The 19,988-nt window shown below is 41.6% G+C and overlaps 1 long non-coding RNA gene across 1 annotated transcript; it reads right to left on the reverse strand.

The window, feature by feature from the left end:
* Window positions 1-242: 242 nt before the first annotated feature.
* On the reverse strand, window positions 243-18,063 carry LOC140104268 (uncharacterized). The gene is made up of 2 exons (XR_011850286.1): window positions 17,869-18,063; window positions 243-690 (listed from the first exon to the last, which is right to left on the reverse strand). It is a non-coding gene; the product is annotated as an uncharacterized lncRNA (long non-coding RNA).
* Window positions 18,064-19,988: the final 1,925 nt, after the last annotated feature.

The following is a 19,988-nucleotide window of genomic DNA, read 5'->3' on the forward strand; positions in this document are numbered from 1 at the left end:
TTCAGCTTTATCCCTTCCTTTTTCAATACTATGGTTGAACTTGATGGATATATGTCTTCTCTTGACCCTGCTATGTAACCATGTAGCACACAGATAACTGATCATTATGCAGAAATTCTACACATGTTCTCAAATATAGACAGTAAATCATCAGGAACCATTATTGTAATCCGCCAAGAAACTAGAATGACATTGAAAGTAGAAGTAAGATTAAAAAAGAAAAAGTAACACAAAGAATACTCAATGGTTGACAATGGAGCTTGATTTCATTTGTGGCATCAGTTGTGAATTAAAATATAGGTTAAAACTAAATGTTGTAAAAGGGAGTATACATCCTTATGCTTTTATATCTATCTTACAATATCAGCTTTTGCTATATTTAAATGACATGTAGCCAAATAAATCCTTCAGATGGTCTACATAATGAGCCCACTGACAGTTTTTGATCTGATTCAATCTTATAAGGTTTGTCATGCTGCCATATCGTTTCTAAATGATGCCAATAAATCAGCAGAATGATGCCATCCACCTGTTCCTTTCATTTAAATAAAACAACATCAAATCCGTTCTTTAGTCGGCTGCCAACCTGTTCTTGTGTTAAGACTGATAATCTGCACAGTGGATTCATTGTCCCCTTCTTTCCAGCACGTTTAAAGACTGCTGCAGGTGGAAATCCATCTGTTTTACTCCCTTGGGAAAAAATACATTTAAGACTGAAATGTTTATGCATGAATCTTTAAGAAATAAAAGATGTCACTTTTGTTTCACACTGTTGTTTCTTATATTGATTTAAGTATATCCTGATTTGTGTTTGGATGTGTTATGGATTTTCATGAAGTTTATAGGATAAAACTTTTAAAAAGGTAAGTCACATTTTCTATTCAATTCAACTAATAAATCCACCTCTGAACCATTGTTGTCAAGTAGAAATGGATAACAGACTTAAAAGTCTTACTATTTCACAGATAAATGGCATCTTATCTCTACTGAACTGTAACATGTTTGAAGAAACAAGTTATGTGGATATCTGCTAAATATTTTTAAAATTGTAACTTTAAAAAGTGTAATGCTTCCAAAAAACATTGGAAATGGACTAAGAATGGCACGCTAAACTGCTATATTGGTAAACCTTTTGGGTCTCATCATAGGGCAGGGCCTCATCATTGGGCAATGCCTATGTAAAGACCCTTTTTGAAGATGACATTATGTAGTATGGCAATATGAAATCATATTATACTGAAATATATTATATCAGTGAACATGCCTACAGTATTCAGTCTTAAAAAAATCTTTAAAAAATAGTTTAAAAAGTTAAAAACATATTTTTAGGACCCTGAGAACACAGATGTTTCAAGAGGTGTTGCTTGAAAAAGAGGTTATGGCCAGGGTAAAGTCGGTATGGATAATCTGTATTGTGCAGCTGCAAGAATAAGATATTATGTTGGGGTGTCTGTAAGGTTAGTATGTCCCTCATGCATGGATCCAAAATGTAAGAGATACCACTGTTTCAGTTTCACTGAAGACGGGCTTTCAGAATGGCTAAGGAATGGATAAAAAAGAAGTGTGTTGTGGTTTCATTGTCTCAACAACTAAACCCAAATCGCGGTAGTTTATGTGCAGATTGTGGAACTTGACGCTCAAGTGGTAAAATCTATATTAAACATTTTGGGAAGGCTTACAAAGTGTGAGTTGTTAAAAAGGCTAACACGGCCCCCTCCATTACCCTGGTATGTAATCATCATAAAGTGTACCATGAGCAGTCAGAAACAATCCAGTACTTGACTATCTAGTAAAGGCCCTGTACTGAGATGGCTGCAGACTGGTATTTCCAGGTTGGGGGTGCTTGAATGCAGCTGGTAGGAAACAAAAAACTAAAAATAAGGGCGATCTTACATCCTTGTCTAGTCATCAGCCAGACATCAATTCACACAAATGATCTCCAAATATGCTTATCTGTGGGGGTCTCAATAACTGGATGAGATCACGATAACGGAGGCCGATGTACCCCTGTCCCACCACAAGATGACTGCGCATGCATATACTTGGCAATCTCCATCCTCCGCCATTCCATAGAGATGAACGGGGTAGCCCGCTCATGCCTGACTGGCTGTTCCAATCATCTTAGGGTGCTATAAAGGGTTTGAACAATGACCCCATCAGACCCCCATTCTCTTGATCTGTGCAGGTCCCATCACTGAGACCACACTTGCTTCATGGGAAAAACCTTTTAAGTTCTTTGCCCTATTTTTAAATTTAGGGTAATAATTGCTAGCAGCCCTGTCAATTTCTGGCACATTGGAGTTACGAGATATGCCAAACAATAGTGTATCTTGTGCCTCCTAAGCCCCAGATTGCAGGGACTCCATTGTAGCTGATGGAATCTATGCAACATCCAGAGATGCCCCATAATTAAGTGTTATATATCTCATTAATTCAAAACTGTTATCATTACTTTAAGTCAAAGGATGGTTAGACTATTCAAGATTTAAGAACACAAATTTTCTTATCAAAACTGACAACATAAGAGGTTAGAATGTTATTAATGTAAATCAATTAATTTGTGCTAAAGTTTAATTACTCAGGCTATGTAAGTTCAGGCATTACTTGAAATATCCAAAGGTCTTTGTAAAATTTAGTCTCTGTAAAGACCATTCTCTGGAAAAATGTTTCCTGGAGTTCAGATTAATTTGTCTAATTGGCCTATTTTTTGGTCAATGTAAAAATTTGATTCAGTCAAGCTAAAGTTATTTTTATCTTTATTCCAGAATACAGTATTTATTTTATCTGTTTATTAAAAAAAACTGTAAAAATAACATTTGCAGTTTTATAAAATGTTAAATTAGAGATGAACGAATCGATTCTAACAAATATGAATTTGTTTAGAATTTCAGGAAAACTTCAGTTTGGCACGAAGTTTATGGTGATTCGTGGGAACATTTTTTTCCCCACGTTATTAGCAAAATGGCTGCAAGAATTGTAGAACAAACCCTACTAATGTAGAAACAAGTTCCTTGTTCATTTATACCTTAAGAGTGTGTTCGTGATATCCTAATCTACTGCCTTCAAGACACACAAATAGTAGATAACCACAAGAAATATAAGAAGTCCTGTGTGAATCTCTCTGAAGTTAGTTTATATGTTGTTATAATGTTAAAAAGGAAAATGATCTGTATTTGGTTTTGTTGGATAGACAATGTGTAACCTTAAATGAAAATAATTCAAACATTTGTACCATTTCATGTATGTAACAAATAGTACCTTGACTAAATAAAAAAGTATTAAAGGAAAAAAAATTGCCTTTTACCCTTCCCCCCCCTCCCCCATTATGCTCTTCCTATTACCCTGCCAAACAACCCTGTTAGAGGTGTTTTTTTTTTTCTCAGGAATATTCATAGGAGGTGTTGATGTGCCTTAAATGCCTGAACATTGAGTCTCATGTATGCTGCTCTTTGAAAAATGGATGTTATGGATGGTTAACAAAACCTATGGAAGTATATTATTACATAACAGAAAACGTATGGTCATATAGAAACCCAAACCAAATAATTTTCCATAATTGTTATACTACATTTAGTGTCCACATACTGTGCATTGTATCTGAAATGAAAAACATAAAATATTAACCCCATAAGGACGCAGCCAGTTTACAGCTTAAGGCTCTGCCCCATTTTGACATGTGTCGCTTTATATGGTTATAACTTTTGAACACTATGGGGCAGATTTACTTACCCAGTCTGTTCGCGATCGAGTGACGCGTTCTCTGCGGTGGATTTAGGTCTTCCGGCGATTCACTAAGGCAGTTCTCCACCAGGTGTCGGTGCTGCGCTGAAGTCCGCCGAGGTCCGCCGGAGTTCACGATCCGTTCCTGGGTGCAGGTCCAGCGACACTTTTTTTTTTTAAATGCGGCGGTTTTTCCGAATCCGGCGGGTTTTCGTTGGACCACGTCCCCCCGTTTCCGTCGCGTGCATGCCAGCGCTGAAGCGCCACAATTGTATTGCGTACTCCAAAAACCCGGGGCAATTCAGGGAAAATCGTCGCAAAGCAGAAAAATTCGGGTAACCCGCCGTCAAATACGTGATTCTGGCACTTTGTAAATGACACCCTATTATTTATCAAAGCATTTCTGAGATTGCTTTTCCTCACATGTTGCAATTCATTTTAGTGGCTGAAAAGTTTTGCATTTATTTACAAAAAAAGAAAAAAAATTATGAATTTCTTTTAGAAATTTGCCATTTTCGAAATTCTTAATCATCATGTTTTCAGGCAGATAGATTTACCACCTAAATAAGTTACTTAATAATATTTCCCATATGCCTACTTTCCATTTTCATCATTTTTTAAATGTCTGGATAATTTATTTTGATATCACACGGCTAAAAATCAAATATCGATGTTCCGTATTTTCAGAATCTACTATTTTGTGGAAAAAATATTGCTTTGAATAAAATTTTAAATATTTAGCATTAAAACCACCCTACATAATCAAGCCATTTTCAATTCTGCACCCTCAAACTATCAGAAACAGCTTTAAGGAAGATTGTTAACCCCTTGAGATCTTCATAGTAATTGAATCAAAATGAAGGGGACATTTAGAATGGACCGATTTTGTCGGTTATACATTCATTTAGCCCTAAAATGTACATATTAGCAAAAGATAAAAAGAGAAAACCCATCTTAAAATTTGATATACACTTTCTCCTGAGTACAGAGACCCCCCCCAAATGTGGCCATTACTTTTTCCATGGGCGCACAGCAAGGCGGAGGAGGGAAGGACCCCCCTGCAGCTGCCAGGACCCCCCTGCAGCTGCAGGCGGAGGAGGGAAGGACCCCCCTGCAGCCGCCTACCCCTTCTCATCCTTCCACCCCTTCTCATCCTTCCACCCCTTCTCATCCTTCCCCTATTCCCCTCTTCCCCTTCTTCCTACCCTGTCACATGATTCTGACATCACCGCAGGTCCTACTGGACACCCGGGAGAGGGGAGAGCAGTGCGGAGCTCTATAGCAGGGCATCAGCCGATCTCCATTACATTGGTCAGGAGGGTCTGTCAGTGCTGGATCCTCCTGACCTTTGGTCTATAAGATGCATTCACTTTTTAGCAAGAATTTTTCTTGCTAAAATGTGCGTCCTATAGTCCAAAAAGTATTAAATATATGTCAAGTCAAAAATTATGTGTAAAATTGTATTCTATGTTTGAATCTAGCTGGGTTACAAATAGCTTTTTTTCATGAAATTTGCATCAGTATTTATTTTTTCAATTGAAATTGTTCAATTTAATTTATATAAAGAACACAACTGTTTTGTTTTATAAATAATAACACCTGGATCAAAACTGTGATGTCCATGATCATCTGGTCACAGAAAACAAAGATGGAACCAAATCACAGAATCACAGGTTACAGACTTTTTGTTACTACACAATGTAATTACACATACTGAAAATCACAGGATGATCCTGGACTGTGCTGATTTCGCAAACAATCCTGCAGATGAGTTTTGCTTTATCTGGCAAGGTATAAATAATATTTATTTTTGCAGTGCTTAGTCAAAGCACATTCAGTATGGAGATTTATGTAAAACCCTCTGACATATTTAAGACAAATTGAATTTGTTAAAAAAAGGCCTTTTATCTATCCTGTTTCCTAAATATAAGCAAATCTGGCATGAAATTGAGTTACTCTGTGTGAAATCGTAATATTAAGTGCATACAAAAGCTGATCTTTAGAAAAAAGTATTAAGAGAGAGGTGTTAAGAAATGCTAAAATTTACCCTGCAAACCAGGGCAGCTGTCAGCAGTTTATTATATATACCTAATTTCTATTATTTACTGGGTCAGACAGATCAATTTAACTATTGCCCAGAGTGTAATGCGTCTATTTAAGAGAACCTTTTAAATTATAACCCAAAAGGAACATAGTCTGTCTTTGAGAAAAGATACAAACGCCTGCAGGGCTGACAAACAAGAGGGTGACAAAAACCATTGAGAAGACTTAATCAAAATGCTTGTATTTTTATCTTTTGAGAATTTTCATTTACAAATTTTTACAGCCAAGAGACAACTAAAAGTAGGATTGTAAACAACAATCGAGCAGTTGCATTCTTTATTTTGCTGCTTTAGCAAAGGAAATAGTGTCTTAACATATGCAGCTGCATTGAAATACCATATTTTTGACTATATGCATTCCACATTTAGTCACCAAAAACGAAATATATGCTTGACATCAATTAATACACGTGAACACACATGCTACATCTATTTGCTCACACACACACATACACACTTCTGCTACACCCATTCACTCACTCACGCACACACAGCTCTGTTACATTAATCGATTGACTCACGCAACCCTGCTAAAATCCACTTTCACACACACATCCATCCAAACACTTATACAAACAGCTTTGCTAGATAATAAGGCCCCTTCTCCACTGGCGTTTTTCAAGCGCGAGTTCTGCGCGTGCATTTGACGCGCAGAACTTGCATTGCACTCTGTCCCATTGTATTCAATGGGTCTTTCTTCATTTGCGTTGTTTTGCACGCGCGTGCTTGCGTTCGTTTGCACGCGCGTCAAAATCGCAGCATGCTCTATTTTTGCGATTCACGCGCATTTTTCACGCCCCATTCAAGTCTATGGGGACGTATCAAAAACGCATTGCACTCGCAAACATTGCAAGTGCAATGAGAGTGCAATGCGTTTTAAACGTAAGGGTTGCTAGGTGACTAGTATAACAGTATTTCCCCTGCTCGCGAACGATCATTTAATTAAAAAAACACAATGAAGAACAGTGAAGAATAGAATAAAAACAGTGAACACAGGATCATTTAAGATAAAAACACAGTGCAGAACACAGTGCAGAATAGATTACAGATGTTCGGCACATCTGCTTACTTGTCGGGAGATACGCGCGGAGCGGTGCGAACAAAATAGCATGTGAAGAACAATATATATGTGTGAAGAAGACATTGCAGATGTATGGAAACATCTGCAATGTGTTCTTTACACACATATATATTGTTCTTCACATGCTATTTTGTTCGCACCGCTCCGCGCGTATCTCCCGACAAGTAAGCAGATGTGCCGAACATCTGTAATCTATTCTGCACTGTGTTCTGCACTGTGTTTTTATCTTAAATGATCCTGTGTTCACTGTGTTCACTGTGTTCACTGTTTTTATTCTATTCTTCACTGTTCTTCACATCTGCTAACTTGTCGGGAGATAATATACGCGCGCGGAACAGTGAAGAATAGATCGCAGATGTTTGCAACTTATCAGAAGACATTATTTTTCAATTAAATAAAACATTTTATTCCCGAACCTTGGTCCCTTTGAAAAAGTCCCATTGACTTAAAAAAACGCGCGTGAAAAACGCACCGAAAACGCAAAAAAACGCGAACAAAAATGAAACAAAAACGCAGCAAAAACGTCAGTTTTTCACGCATTGCACCCTGACGTGAAACGCAACGCTAGTGTGCAAGAGGCCTAATAATCATTATTAGAGATGAGCGAACATACTCGTCCGAGCTTGATGCTCGATCGAGCATTAGGGTACTCGTAACTGCTCGTTGCTCGGACGAGTATTTCGCCCGCTCGAGAAAATGGCAGCTCCCGCCGTTTTGCTTTTTGGCGGCCAGAAACACAGCCAATCACAAGCCAGGAGACTCTGCACTCCACCCAGCATGACGTGGTACCCTTACACGTAGATAGCAGTGGTTGGCTGGCCAGATCAGGTGACCCTGGGATAGACTAGCCGCTGCCCGCGCTGCTCGGATCATTCTCTGTCTGGATGCCGCTAGGGAGAGAGCTGCTGCTGGTCAGGGAAAGCGTTAGGGTGTTTTATTAGCTTACTGTTAGGCAGGAGTGATTCTAAAAGAACCCAACAGCCCTTCTTAGGGCTACAATAACGTTATAATTTTTTTTTTTTTTTATTTGCAGCTAGTACCATATTGTGAGGAATTTGCAGGGGGACTTGCTACCGTTGTGTTTAGCTCTTAGTGACACACATATCCACCTCAAACACCAAAGTGGGAAAATTTATTAGGGGTTTGAGTAGAATTAGGCACAGTCTGCCAGTTTCTTTTTATTTTACGTTTATTGTTTTAATAACTCAGTGTCATCTCATCTTGCATAGTAGTGTGCTGTAATACTTGGCTAGAAAATAGCCATAGGAGAATACAAACGGCTTAATTACGCCTACAGTAGCGTTATATATATTTGATTTCTGGTTGATCTGCTGGTGGCTGTAGTTGTTGCAGTGCATCTACTAGTAAATTGTGAGCAATTTGGAGTCAGACTTGCGACCACTGTGTTTTAGTGACGCACATATCCATCGCAAAGACCGAAGTGGGAAAATTTATTAGGGCCCGGGGTTGTATTTCAATTAGGCACAGTCTGCCATTTCCTTTTTTATTTTACGTTTATTTTTTTCATAACTCAGCGTCATCTCATCTGGCATAGTAGTGTGCTGTAATACTTGGCTAGAAAATAGCCATAGGAGAATACAAACGGCTTAATTACGCCTACAGTAGCGTTATATATATTTGATTTCTGGTTGATCTGCTGGTGGCTGTAGTTGTTGCAGTGCATCTACTAGTAAATTGTGAGCAATTTGGAGTCAGACTTGCGACCACTGTGTTTTAGTGACGCACATATCCATCGCAAAGACCGAAGTGGGAAAATTTATTAGGGCCCGGGGTTGTATTTCAATTAGGCACAGTCTGCCATTTCCTTTTTTATTTTACGTTTATTTTTTTCATAACTCAGCGTCATCTCATCTGGCATAGTAGTGTGCTGTAATACTTGGCTAGAAAATAGCCATAGGAGAATACAAACGGCTTAATTACGCCTACAGTAGCGTTATATATATTTGATTTCTGGTTGATCTGCTGGTGGCTGTAGTTGTTGCAGTGCATCTACTAGCAAATTGTGAGCAATTTGGAGTCAGACTTGCGACCACTGTGTTTTGCGCTTAGTGACGCACATATCCATTGCAACGACCGAAGTGGGAAAATTTATTAGGGCCCGGGGTTGTATTTCAATTAGGCACAGTCTGCCATTTCCTTTTTTATTTTACGTTTATTTTTTTCATAACTCAGCGTCATCTCATCTGGCATAGCAGTGTGCTTTCATACTTGGCTATAAAATAGCCATAGCAATAGGATAGCATCGTTTGGTTTTAAAAACTAAAAAACACAAAAAAAAAACAAAACAAAAAAAAAAAAGTTAAAAAAAAAATTCAAGTTATAACTCTCATTTTCAAAATGTTTAACCCGAGGGCTAGGGGTAGAGGACGAGGGCGGGGACGTGGGCGTCCAACTACTGCAGGGGTCAGAGGCCGTGGTCCTGGGCGGGGTGAGACACCACCTGCTTATGAGGGAGCAGGGGAACGCCGCAGAGCTACACTCCCTAGGTTCATGTCTGAAGTTACTGGGACTCGTGGTAGAGCACTGTTGAGGCCAGAACAGTGCGAACAGGTGATGTCATGGATTGCCGACAATGCTTCGAGCAATTTGTCCACCAGTCAGTCTTCCACGCAGTCCACCCATGTCACCGAAATCGGCACTCCTCCAGCTCCTGCACCTCAGCCTCCTCCCCCCCAGTCTGCCCCCTCCCAGCAAAATTTGCCATTTGAACCGGCATACTCTGAGGAACTGTTTTCTGGACCCTTCCCACAGTCACAAACCACTTGTCCGGTTGCTGATGAGCAATTTTCCGATGCCCAGGTTTTCCACCAGTCGCAGTCTGTGGGTGATGATGACCTTGTTGACGTACTGGAAGAAGTGTGTAAAGTGGTGTCCGACGATGAGGAGACACGGTTGTCAGACAGTGGGGAAGTTGTTGTCAGGGCAGGAAGTCCGAGGGGGGAGCAGACTGAGGGATCGGAGGATGATGAGGTGACAGACCCAAGCTGGGTTGAGAGGCCGGGTGAACACAGTGCTTCTGAGACGGAGGAGAGTCCTCGACCAGAACAGGTTGGAAGAGGCAGTGGTGGGGCCAGACGGAGAGGCAGGGCCAGAGCTGGTGCATCAGCGCCAAACGTGTCAACTAGTGAAGCTCCCGTGGCGAGGGCTCCTGCGGCGAAGGCTAGATTTTCAGAAGTCTGGAGGTTCTTTAAGGAAACACCGGATGACCGACGGACTGTGGTGTGCCACATTTGCCAAACCAGGATCAGCAGGGGTTCCACCACTAATAGCTTAACTACCACCAGTATGCGCAGGCATATGAATGCTAAACACCCCACTCAGTGGCAACAAGCACGTTCACCTCCGGCCGTGCACACCACTGCTCCTTCCCCTGTGTCAGCTGATAGTCAGCCCCCTGCCCAGGACCCTGCCACAAAAACCCCATCGTCGCCTCCACGATCCTCCACAGCATCCACCAGCGTTCAGCTCTCCATACCCCAGACGCTGGAGCGGAAACGCAAATATAGTGCAACCTACCCGCACGCCCAAGCCCTTAATGTGCACATCTCCAGATTGCTAAGCCTGGAGATGCTGCCCTATAGGCTAGTAGAGACCGAGGCCTTTCGCAGCCTCATGGCGGTGGCCGCCCCTCGGTATTCGGTCCCCAGTCGCCACTACTTTTCCCGATGTGCCGTCCCAGCCCTACACCAGCACGTGTCAGACAACATAATCCGTGCCCTGACCAACGCCGTTTCTGACAAGGTCCACCTGACCACGGACACGTGGACGAGTGCTGCCGGGCAGGGCCACTATATATCTCTGACGGCACATTGGGTTAACTTGGTGGAGGCTGGGACCGAGTGTGACCCTGCGGCTGGTCATATACTGCCGACGCCGAGGATTGCGGGGCCTACCTCGGTCCAGGTGTTTGAGGCCTACTATGCCTCCTCCTCCTCCCACCCCTCCTCCACCTCCTCCTCCGAACGACCATCCGTGGGCATGGCGCCATCAGTCGGTAGCTCTAGGCACAGCAGCAGTGCCGTCGCTAAGCGACAGCAGGCGGTGCTCAAACTGCTGAGCCTAGGCGATAAAAGGCACACCGCCCAAGAACTATTACAGGGCATCACGGCGCAGACTGATCTGTGGCTGGCACCGCTGAACCTGAAGCCAGGCATGGTTGTGTGTGACAACGGCCGTAACCTGGTGGCGGCTCTGCAACTCGGCAGACTGACACATGTGCCATGCCTGGCCCATGTGTTAAATCTGATAGTTCAGCGTTTCCTCAAGACATACCCCAATCTGTCTGATTTGCTCACGAAGGTGCGCCGCATCTTTGCGCATTTCAGGAAGTCCAGCACAGATGCTGCCACTCTCAGGGCAGCGCAGCGCCGCCTCCAACTGCCCGCTCACCGACTGTTGTGCGACGTGCCCACGAGGTGGAATTCAACACTGACCATGTTATCCAGAGTTTACCAGCAGCGCCGAGCGATTGTAGACTGCCAGATGTCAACATCCACCAGAACTGGTAGTCAGGTCAGTCAGCTTCCTCAAGTCTACAATGAGGAGTGGACGTGGATGTCTGATATCTGTCAGGTGCTGAGTAACTTTGAGGAGTCAACACAGATGGTCAGTGGCGATGCCGCCATCATCAGCCTCACCATCCCGCTGCTTGGCCTGTTGAAAAACTCTCTGGTCAGCATGAAGTCGGAAGCTTTGCGCTCCTCACAAGAGACGGGGGAAGAAGATTCCCTTGTTGATAGCCAAAGCACCCTTAGGTCTGTTTCTCAGCGCATATCGGAGGAGGTGGAGGTGGAGGAGGATGAGGAGGAAGAGGAGGAGAATGTTGGCGAGACACAAGAGGGGACCATTGTTGAGTCCTTCACTGTTGAGCGTGTATGGGCAGAAGAAGAGGAATTGGAGGAGTTGGAGGAGGAGGAAATGGACAGTCAGGCCAGTGAGGGGAGCGAATTCTTACGCGTTGGTACTCTGGCGCATATGGCAGATTTCATGCTAGGCTGCCTATCCCGTGACCCTCGCGTTCAAAGAATTTATTCCAGCACCGATTACTGGGTGTTCACTCTCCTGGACCCACGGTACAAGCAAAATCTTTCCACTCTCATCCCTGGAGAGGAAAGGAGTGTGAGAATGCATGAATACCAGCAGGCCCTGGTGCACAAGCTGAAACAGTATTTCCCTTCTGACAGCGCTAGCGGCAGAGTGCGTAGTTCTGCGGGACAAGTAGCGAGGGAGAGTAGACGAGCAGGCAGCTTGTCCAGCACTGGCAAGGGTACGCTTTACAAGGCTTTTGCCAGCTTTATGTCACCCCAGCAAGACACTGTCACCTGTCCCCAGTCTCGGCAGAGTAGGGCTGATCTTTACAGAAAGATGGTGAGGGAGTACGTAGCTGACCATACCATCGTCCTAAATGATCACACAGCTCCCTACAACTACTGGGTTTCAAAGCTGGACATGTGGCACGAACTGGTGCTCTACGCCTTGGAGGTTCTTGCCTGCCCTGCCGCTAGCGTCTTGTCCGAGCGGGTTTTCAGTGCAGCTGGTGGCATCATCACCGATAAGCGTACACGCCTGTCGACTGACAGCGCTGACAGGCTGACGCTTATCAAGATGAATAAAGCATGGATTTCTCCTAATTTCCAATCTCCAGCAGGTGAAGGAAGCTCAACCTGAATAATTTATCCACTCCTCCTCCTCCTCCTCATTTTCCTCCTTCTCCTGCTCTTTGTACAGTAAAGCAGAAGAAACTGGCTATTTTTTGACAGGGCCCACTGGCTCTACCTATAGTACTTTATGCATTTAATTTTTCTGGAGGGCCACCGACCCGGTCCTCTGTTTTAAACAATTTTTGGGAGTGCCACATACAGGCACTCAATCTATTCAATTTTTCTGGAGCTCCACCTACCTGCTCCTCTGGTTTGAAAAATTTTTGGACTGCCACATACAGGCACTCAATCTATTCCATTTTTCTGGAGGGCCACCTACCTGCTCCTCTGGTTTAAAAACTTTTTTGGACTGCCACATACAGGCACTCAATCTATTCCATTTTTCTGGAGGGCCACCTACCTGCTCCTCTGGTTTAAAAACTTTTTTGGACTGCCACATACAGGCACTCAATCTATTCCATTTTTCTGAAGGGCCACCTACCTGCTCCTCTGGTTTGAAAACTTTTTTGGACTGCCACATACAGGCACTATCCAAATTAAATTGTCTCCATAGCAGCCTCCACACGTTGTCTCCATTGCTACCTCCAAAAGTCGTCCATATAGCTGCCTCCATACATCGTCCCTTTATCAAACGAGGTTTGTCAGGCCGAAATTTGGGTTGTTTTCATGGATTCCACATCAAAGTTGTTAACTTTGTCGCCACCCTGCTGTGTTATCCACAAAATACACTGGCAAACTTTTACCATTTACGGATATTATTTCAGCGCTTCTTGCGCATCTGTTTACATTCCCCTCACCCGCCATATCCCAAACTTATAAGAACGCTACTACACTTGATCTTATACAAAAGGTTCTTAGAAGTGCTGTTTGGGGAGTAGCCTAGAGACAGGGGCTTGGATTGGCGAAAGCTCGCCTGGCAGCGGAGCGCCAGCTCCATGCCAAGAAACAACTAACATAGTTTTAACTGCAGCACCTTTAATCTACTACTAGTTCACTGCCTCCATACATGGTCCCCTTATCAAACGAGCTGTGTCAGGCAGAATTTTGGATTGTTTTCATGGCTTCCATGTTAACTTTGTCGCCACCCTGCTGTGTAATCCACAGAATATACTGGCAAACTTTTATCATGTACCGATATTATTTGAGCGCTTCTTGCTCACCTCCTTTGGTTCCTCTCTGCTACCCATTGGTTTGAAGCCTGAGTCCATTTAGGGTATGTCGCCATGCCACTCTCTAGCCTTCCGCTGCTGCCGCTGCCTCTGCATGCCGTCCCCTATAGTGTCAGGGTCAATTATTGGATGTTTTAGATGCTATCTAGCTTCATTCTTCATTATGGCCATGCTGTTGCCCATAATTTTGGCATAATGGTGCATTTAAGCAGCCTCAGAGGCATCCATGCATGCTGCCCCTGCTGTTTCCTGTCCATTTCCGTGGTGTTTCCATCCTTTTCTGAGGTTCCCAGGTGTTTGGCCAAGCTTCCCTGTGCAGAGCCTTGGTCCCCTTGAAAAATGCTCGAGTCTCCCATTGACTTCAATGGGGCTCGTTACTCGAAACGAGCACTCGAGCATCGGGAAAAGTTCGTCTCGAATAACGAGTACCCGAGCATTTTAGTGCTCGCTCATCTCTAATCATTATATATCACCATCAAATTCCATAGCGATTTACAGATTATATGAAACCTATTACTCTGTAATGTCTCGTTTTATTTATGTAACATAGTCATATGAAGCCGTCGAAATATATATTCATTCACCCATGTTCATGGCTTTTATACATTACCGGTCCCAATGGCAGTATAAAGAAAACTTTTCCTCTCCCCTCTGTCCGGACTGTCAGCACGAACAGATTTTTTAGTAATTAAGCATGTGATCAGTCAGTGATCAGCCAGTGATTGTTGGGATGGTCAGGTAGAGGGAAAGGGGTGCAGAGGCATTTCTCTCTCCGAGATCGGGTGAAACACTTAAGGAAGAGAAAACTTAGGCTTCACTAGTATAATTTATGGTTGCATGCAACCTTTTTTTTAGATATTTTCCCCTGTTTTTAGGGTAGAAAAAGTTATATTGTTGTTTTATAAAGGGCTTTTACCAAGAATTCCAGAAAACCATAGGTTTGGCACAGGTACAAGAAAATATATCTAATGTAATTAATCTGTTCAAGATCCCAGTCCCAGTGCTGCAGCTGCCGCTTGCTCAGGGACATCCCTGACAGGGCCAGAAATGTAGTCTATCATGTGTGACATCACTTCCTGTTTTTTCATGTCCATTTTTCACTCCCCACCTTCAAAAATCTATAACTTTTTTATTTTTACACGTAAAGAGCTGTGTGATGGCTTGTTTTTTGCGTAACAAATTGCACTTCATAGTGATGGTATTTAATATTCCATGTCATGTACTCGGACGTGGGAAAAAAATTCCAAATGCAGTGAAAATGGTGAAAAACGCATTTGCTCCATTTTCTTGTGGGCTTTGATATTAATTTTTTTCACTGAGCGCCCCAAATGAAATGTCTACTTTATTCTGTGGGTTGGAACGATAACGGGGATAACCGATTTGTATAGGTTTTATAATGTTTTCATACATTTACATAAATTAAAACCTCCTGTACAAAAAAATTTTTTTTTTTATTTTGCCAACTTCTGGCGCTAATAACTTTTTATACTTTGGTCTACGGAGCTATGGATGGTGTCATTTTTTGCAAAATTTGATAATATTTTTAATTATATCATTTTTAGGACTGTACAACCTTTTGATCACTTTTTATAGATTTTTTTCTATTTTTCAAAATGGCAAAAAAGTGCCATTTTCAAATTTGGGCACTATTTTCCATTACGGGGTTAAACGCATTGAAAAACCGTTAATATATTTTGATAGATTGGGCATTTCTGGATGTGTCGATACCTGATGTGTTTATGATTTTTACTGTTTATTTATATTTATGTCAGCTCTAGGGAAAGGGGGGTGATTTGAATTTTTAGGGTTTTTTTATTATAATTTTTTTTTTAACTTTTTTTTTTTTCTTTTTACTATTTTTCAGACTCCTTAGGGCACTTTAACCCTAGGTTGTCTGATCGATCCTATCATATACTGCCATACTACAGTATGGCAGTATATGGGGATTTTCCTCCTCATTCATTACAATATGCTATCATCACATTGTAATGAAGGGGTTAAAACGAAATAGCCTACCATGACGATCCAGACGGATCGCCGCTCCCCGATGACGTCTTTTTTGAGGCTGCTGGCAGCCATCTCTGTGATAATACCCGCGATCGGTGCTGTGAATACACGGCGGGTGGCCGCGAACCAGTTAATGTAACCGATGACCATACCACTGGAGGCATCTCCTACTTATTTTTGAGATATTGTCTTTAACAGAGTTTAGAAGATTGCAACTTTTATAATTTTTTATGTGCATAGGCTGACACTGCTAAAACCCTGCAAAACATCAGTATTGCAGTATATTATCATGAACAAGCAATCAGATGATCAGACAAAAGTCTAAATCATAACACAAACCTCACATACATAGTATCACCGCGTCCGTAACAACCCGTAGAATAAAATGAAATAATTATTGAACCCGTACAATGAACCCGTAAAAAAAAAACCTTTGAAAAAACCCGACAAAAATTATGATTTTTACCTATTTAATACCACAAAAAATGCAATAAAAAGTGATCAACAAAACATATGTGCTCCGGAATGATTAGGGTTTTATTTGACAAATTTAGTAAAACATAAGAAAAAATATACAAGTCTGGTATCCCCATAATCGTATCGACCCATGGAGTAAAGATAACATGATCACAGTACTGTGAACAAAAAAAAAAAAGTAAAAAATCCAGTACAGAATTGATGCTTTTCTACTCCTGACCTCAAAAAAAAAAATCATAAATTTTCAACAATAGGAGATACCAACCCCAAAATGGTAACAATGGTAACACTGGAAAAAGCATCTCGTCCCACGAAAAAAAATGCCATCATATGACCCCAATAATTCTTTTTATCTTTTGGAAATGTGTAAAATTTAGGGCAGAATGAAGGTATAACTGACATTTTGACCATTTTAAATTCCACCTCTATTTTGATTCAATTACTATGAAGATCTCAAGGGCTTAACAATCTTTCTAAAAGCTGTTTCTCATAGTTTGATTGGTGCAGACTTGAAAATGGGCTGATTATGTAGGGTGGTTTTAATGCTAAATATTTAAAATTTCATTCAAATCCATAATTATCCCCAAAATAGTCAATTCTGAAAATATAAAAAATCAATATTCTTTTTTTAACCCGCTGATGTTAAAATATATTATCCAGACATTTCAAGAATTATGAAAATGTTAAGTAGTCATATGGGAAATGTTATTCAGCAACTTATATAGGTGGTAAATCTATTTGCCTGAAAACACAATGATTTCGAATTTTGAAAATGGCACATTTTTTTAAAAGTTCATAATTTTTTCTTTAAAAAAAAACAAAAAAAACACAAAACTTAACAGCCAAAATTTACCACTAAAATGGTGTACAACTTGTGGGGAAAGAACAATTTCTGAATTGTTTTGATAAGTAACAGTGTTCAAAAGTTATAACCAACTGGATGTATATTAAAAAACGTATAGATGTATGGTCTGTATATTGTATATAGATACAAGATCTGTATGTTTGCTGTGGACAACTGTAAATATCCTTTGTATTCTTGTTTGCACAGCAATTTTCGAATAAATAAATACCGTAAATACTCGGGTATAAGCCGACCCGAGTATAAGCCGAAACCCCTAATTTCAACACAAAAAACTGAGAAAACCTATTGACTCGAGTATAAGCCGAGGGTGGAAAATGCATTGGTTACAGCCTCCCAGTATATAGTCTGCCAGCCCCTGTAGCATACAGCCTGCCCAACCCTTGTAGTAGGAAAAAAAATAACACTGTACTCATCTTTCCGACGTCCCCCATAGGTCCTCTTCTGTCTCAGACTGTCCCAGACAGAAGAGGACCTACAGGTGATGACAGAAAGGTGAGTTTTGACTTTATTTTTTTAGTTGACTCAAGTATAAGCCGAGTTAGGGTTTTTAAGCACAAATTTTGTGTTGAAAAAGTAGGCTTATACTTGAGTATATAAGGTAAATACTATTGAAACAAAAAAAAAGTTATAACCATCTAAAGTGACGCATGGCTATTTAGACCCCCCACCATACCTGCCCCTTGTGTTTAAGACCTTCCTATTGGTGCTCCATAAGCCTATGTTAATCGTTTAATTTAACCACCAGAAAGCAAGTAGGCGTACTCACGTTAACATACTATTTCATGTTATTATTCACACAATGTTGTGTTCGTGCTGTGGTGTGATAGCATTCCGCTGACCCCTCTGAATCAGCGTCTGCCCGTTGTATGGTTGGGTGGGACAACGCCAGTCCCAAGATCTCACGGCATCAGCCGCAGGGCCGTGTCTGATGGGGCGTGGCTGCCATTCCAACTCCTCCCTAGGTGGCGTCAGCTGAGGAGGTATGTCAAGCGTCTCATGATAATTCACATATTCGCATAAGGCTGCAAGCGCTGCTAGCTGGTGGCCATGGGAACGTAAACAAACAATGATAGATGTTTGAGAGAAGCCAGTAAGTGGATAGGATAGTAATGGAAGCATACAGGGCAGGATATGGGGTAAAACAAGCCACAACTTTATAATAAAATTGTCAGTAAAGATAGTGACAATATTGAGGAATAGGAATTCTGTAAATGGGCACAACCATGCCACATCTCAGAAAGACCATACTCCATGAACTCATGTAAAATGCAACTCTTTTTTTCACTATTATATAGGTAAATATAACAATATGAAGTTGACATACAATAAATAACATTATACATTAGTTGTAACAATTTAGGATGGGTAATCATATATGACGGGGGAAGGGATGAAGGGATGGTGGGGGTTTAACACCTTAGCGCTCTGCGCCGTAGCTGTACTGCGCTGAGTCCCGCGATTAGCGCTCAGCGCAGTACAGCTACTGCGCAGAGCCGATGCCGGTTCAGCGCTGTATAGCAGCCGAACCGGCATCGTTAGCCGCGGGATTTCAGCGGTAATTTACCGCTGACATCCCCGGCTAACACCCGCGGTCGGAGTGGGCTCCGATCGCGGGTGTTTAACCCGTTAAATGCCGCGGTCAACGCGACCGCGGCATTTAACCTGCCTTCTGGGGGTCTTTACCCCACGATCGGCCCCCCCGCACCGTTTTCGGGGGGGCCGATCGCTGTTTTGGCTCCTCTGGGGTCCGATCGGGACCCCAGAAAAGCCTGGAGGGTTTACCTTTAAGATGGCGTCTGTGACGTCATCTTAAAGGCAAAGTGTCAGCCTATGCATCTGCATAGGCTGGCACTGATAATACCCTTCAATACATTAGTATTGCAGAGTATTATCAAGAACAAGCAATCAGATGATTGCTTGTTCATATCCCATGGTGGATCATGTAAAAAATGTACAAAATAATGTTTTTCAATAAAAAATTACTTTATAAATCACTAAAAATGCCCATAAGCCCCAAAACATATAAAGAGACATATAACGCTCAAAAAAGTCTAAATCATAACACAAACCCCACATATATAGTATCACCGCGTCCGTAACAATCCATAGAATAAAACTGAATAACTATTGAACCCATATGATGAACGCCGTAAAAAAAAACGCCAAAAACCCGCCAAAAATTATGATTTTTACCTATTATATCCCACTAAAAATGCAATAAAAAGTTATCAACAAAACATATGTACTCCAGAATGATATTGTTGTAAAGAACAAGATGTCCCGCAAAAAACAAGCCATCAACCAGCTCTGTAGCCAAAAACGTAACAATGTTATGCCACTTGGAAGACGGCGATGCAAAAATTATAGATTTTTCCCCACATTAGGGTTTTATTTGGCAAATTTAGTAAAACATAAGAAAAAATATTCATGTCTGGTATCCCCGTAATCGTATCGACCCATAGAATAAAGATAACATGATTATTAGGCTATACGGTGAACACGAAAAAAAAAAAAAAGTAAAAAATCCAGTACAGAATTGATGCTTTTCTACTCATGACCTCAAAAAAAGTTCCAAAATTTTCAACAATAGGTGATACCAGCCCCAAAATGGTAACACTGGAAAAAGCATCTCGTCCCGCAAAAAAAATGCCATCACATGACCCCAATAACGGAAAAGCGAAAATTTTATAGCCTTCAAAAGGGGGCAACCAGAAAACTAAAATCCTGGCAGCTGCAGGGTGCTCCTTCCCTTCTGTGCCTCGCTGTGCCCCCATAACACAAGTAATGTCCACGTGTGGGGGGTTGCTGCACTCAGGAGAAATTGTGGAACAAATTTTATGGTGAGTTTTCTCTTTTTATCTTTTGGAAATGTGTAAATTTTAGGGC

This window comes from Engystomops pustulosus, chromosome 10, assembly GCF_040894005.1.
Source record: "Engystomops pustulosus chromosome 10, aEngPut4.maternal, whole genome shotgun sequence".
NCBI lineage: Eukaryota > Metazoa > Chordata > Amphibia > Anura > Leptodactylidae > Engystomops > Engystomops pustulosus.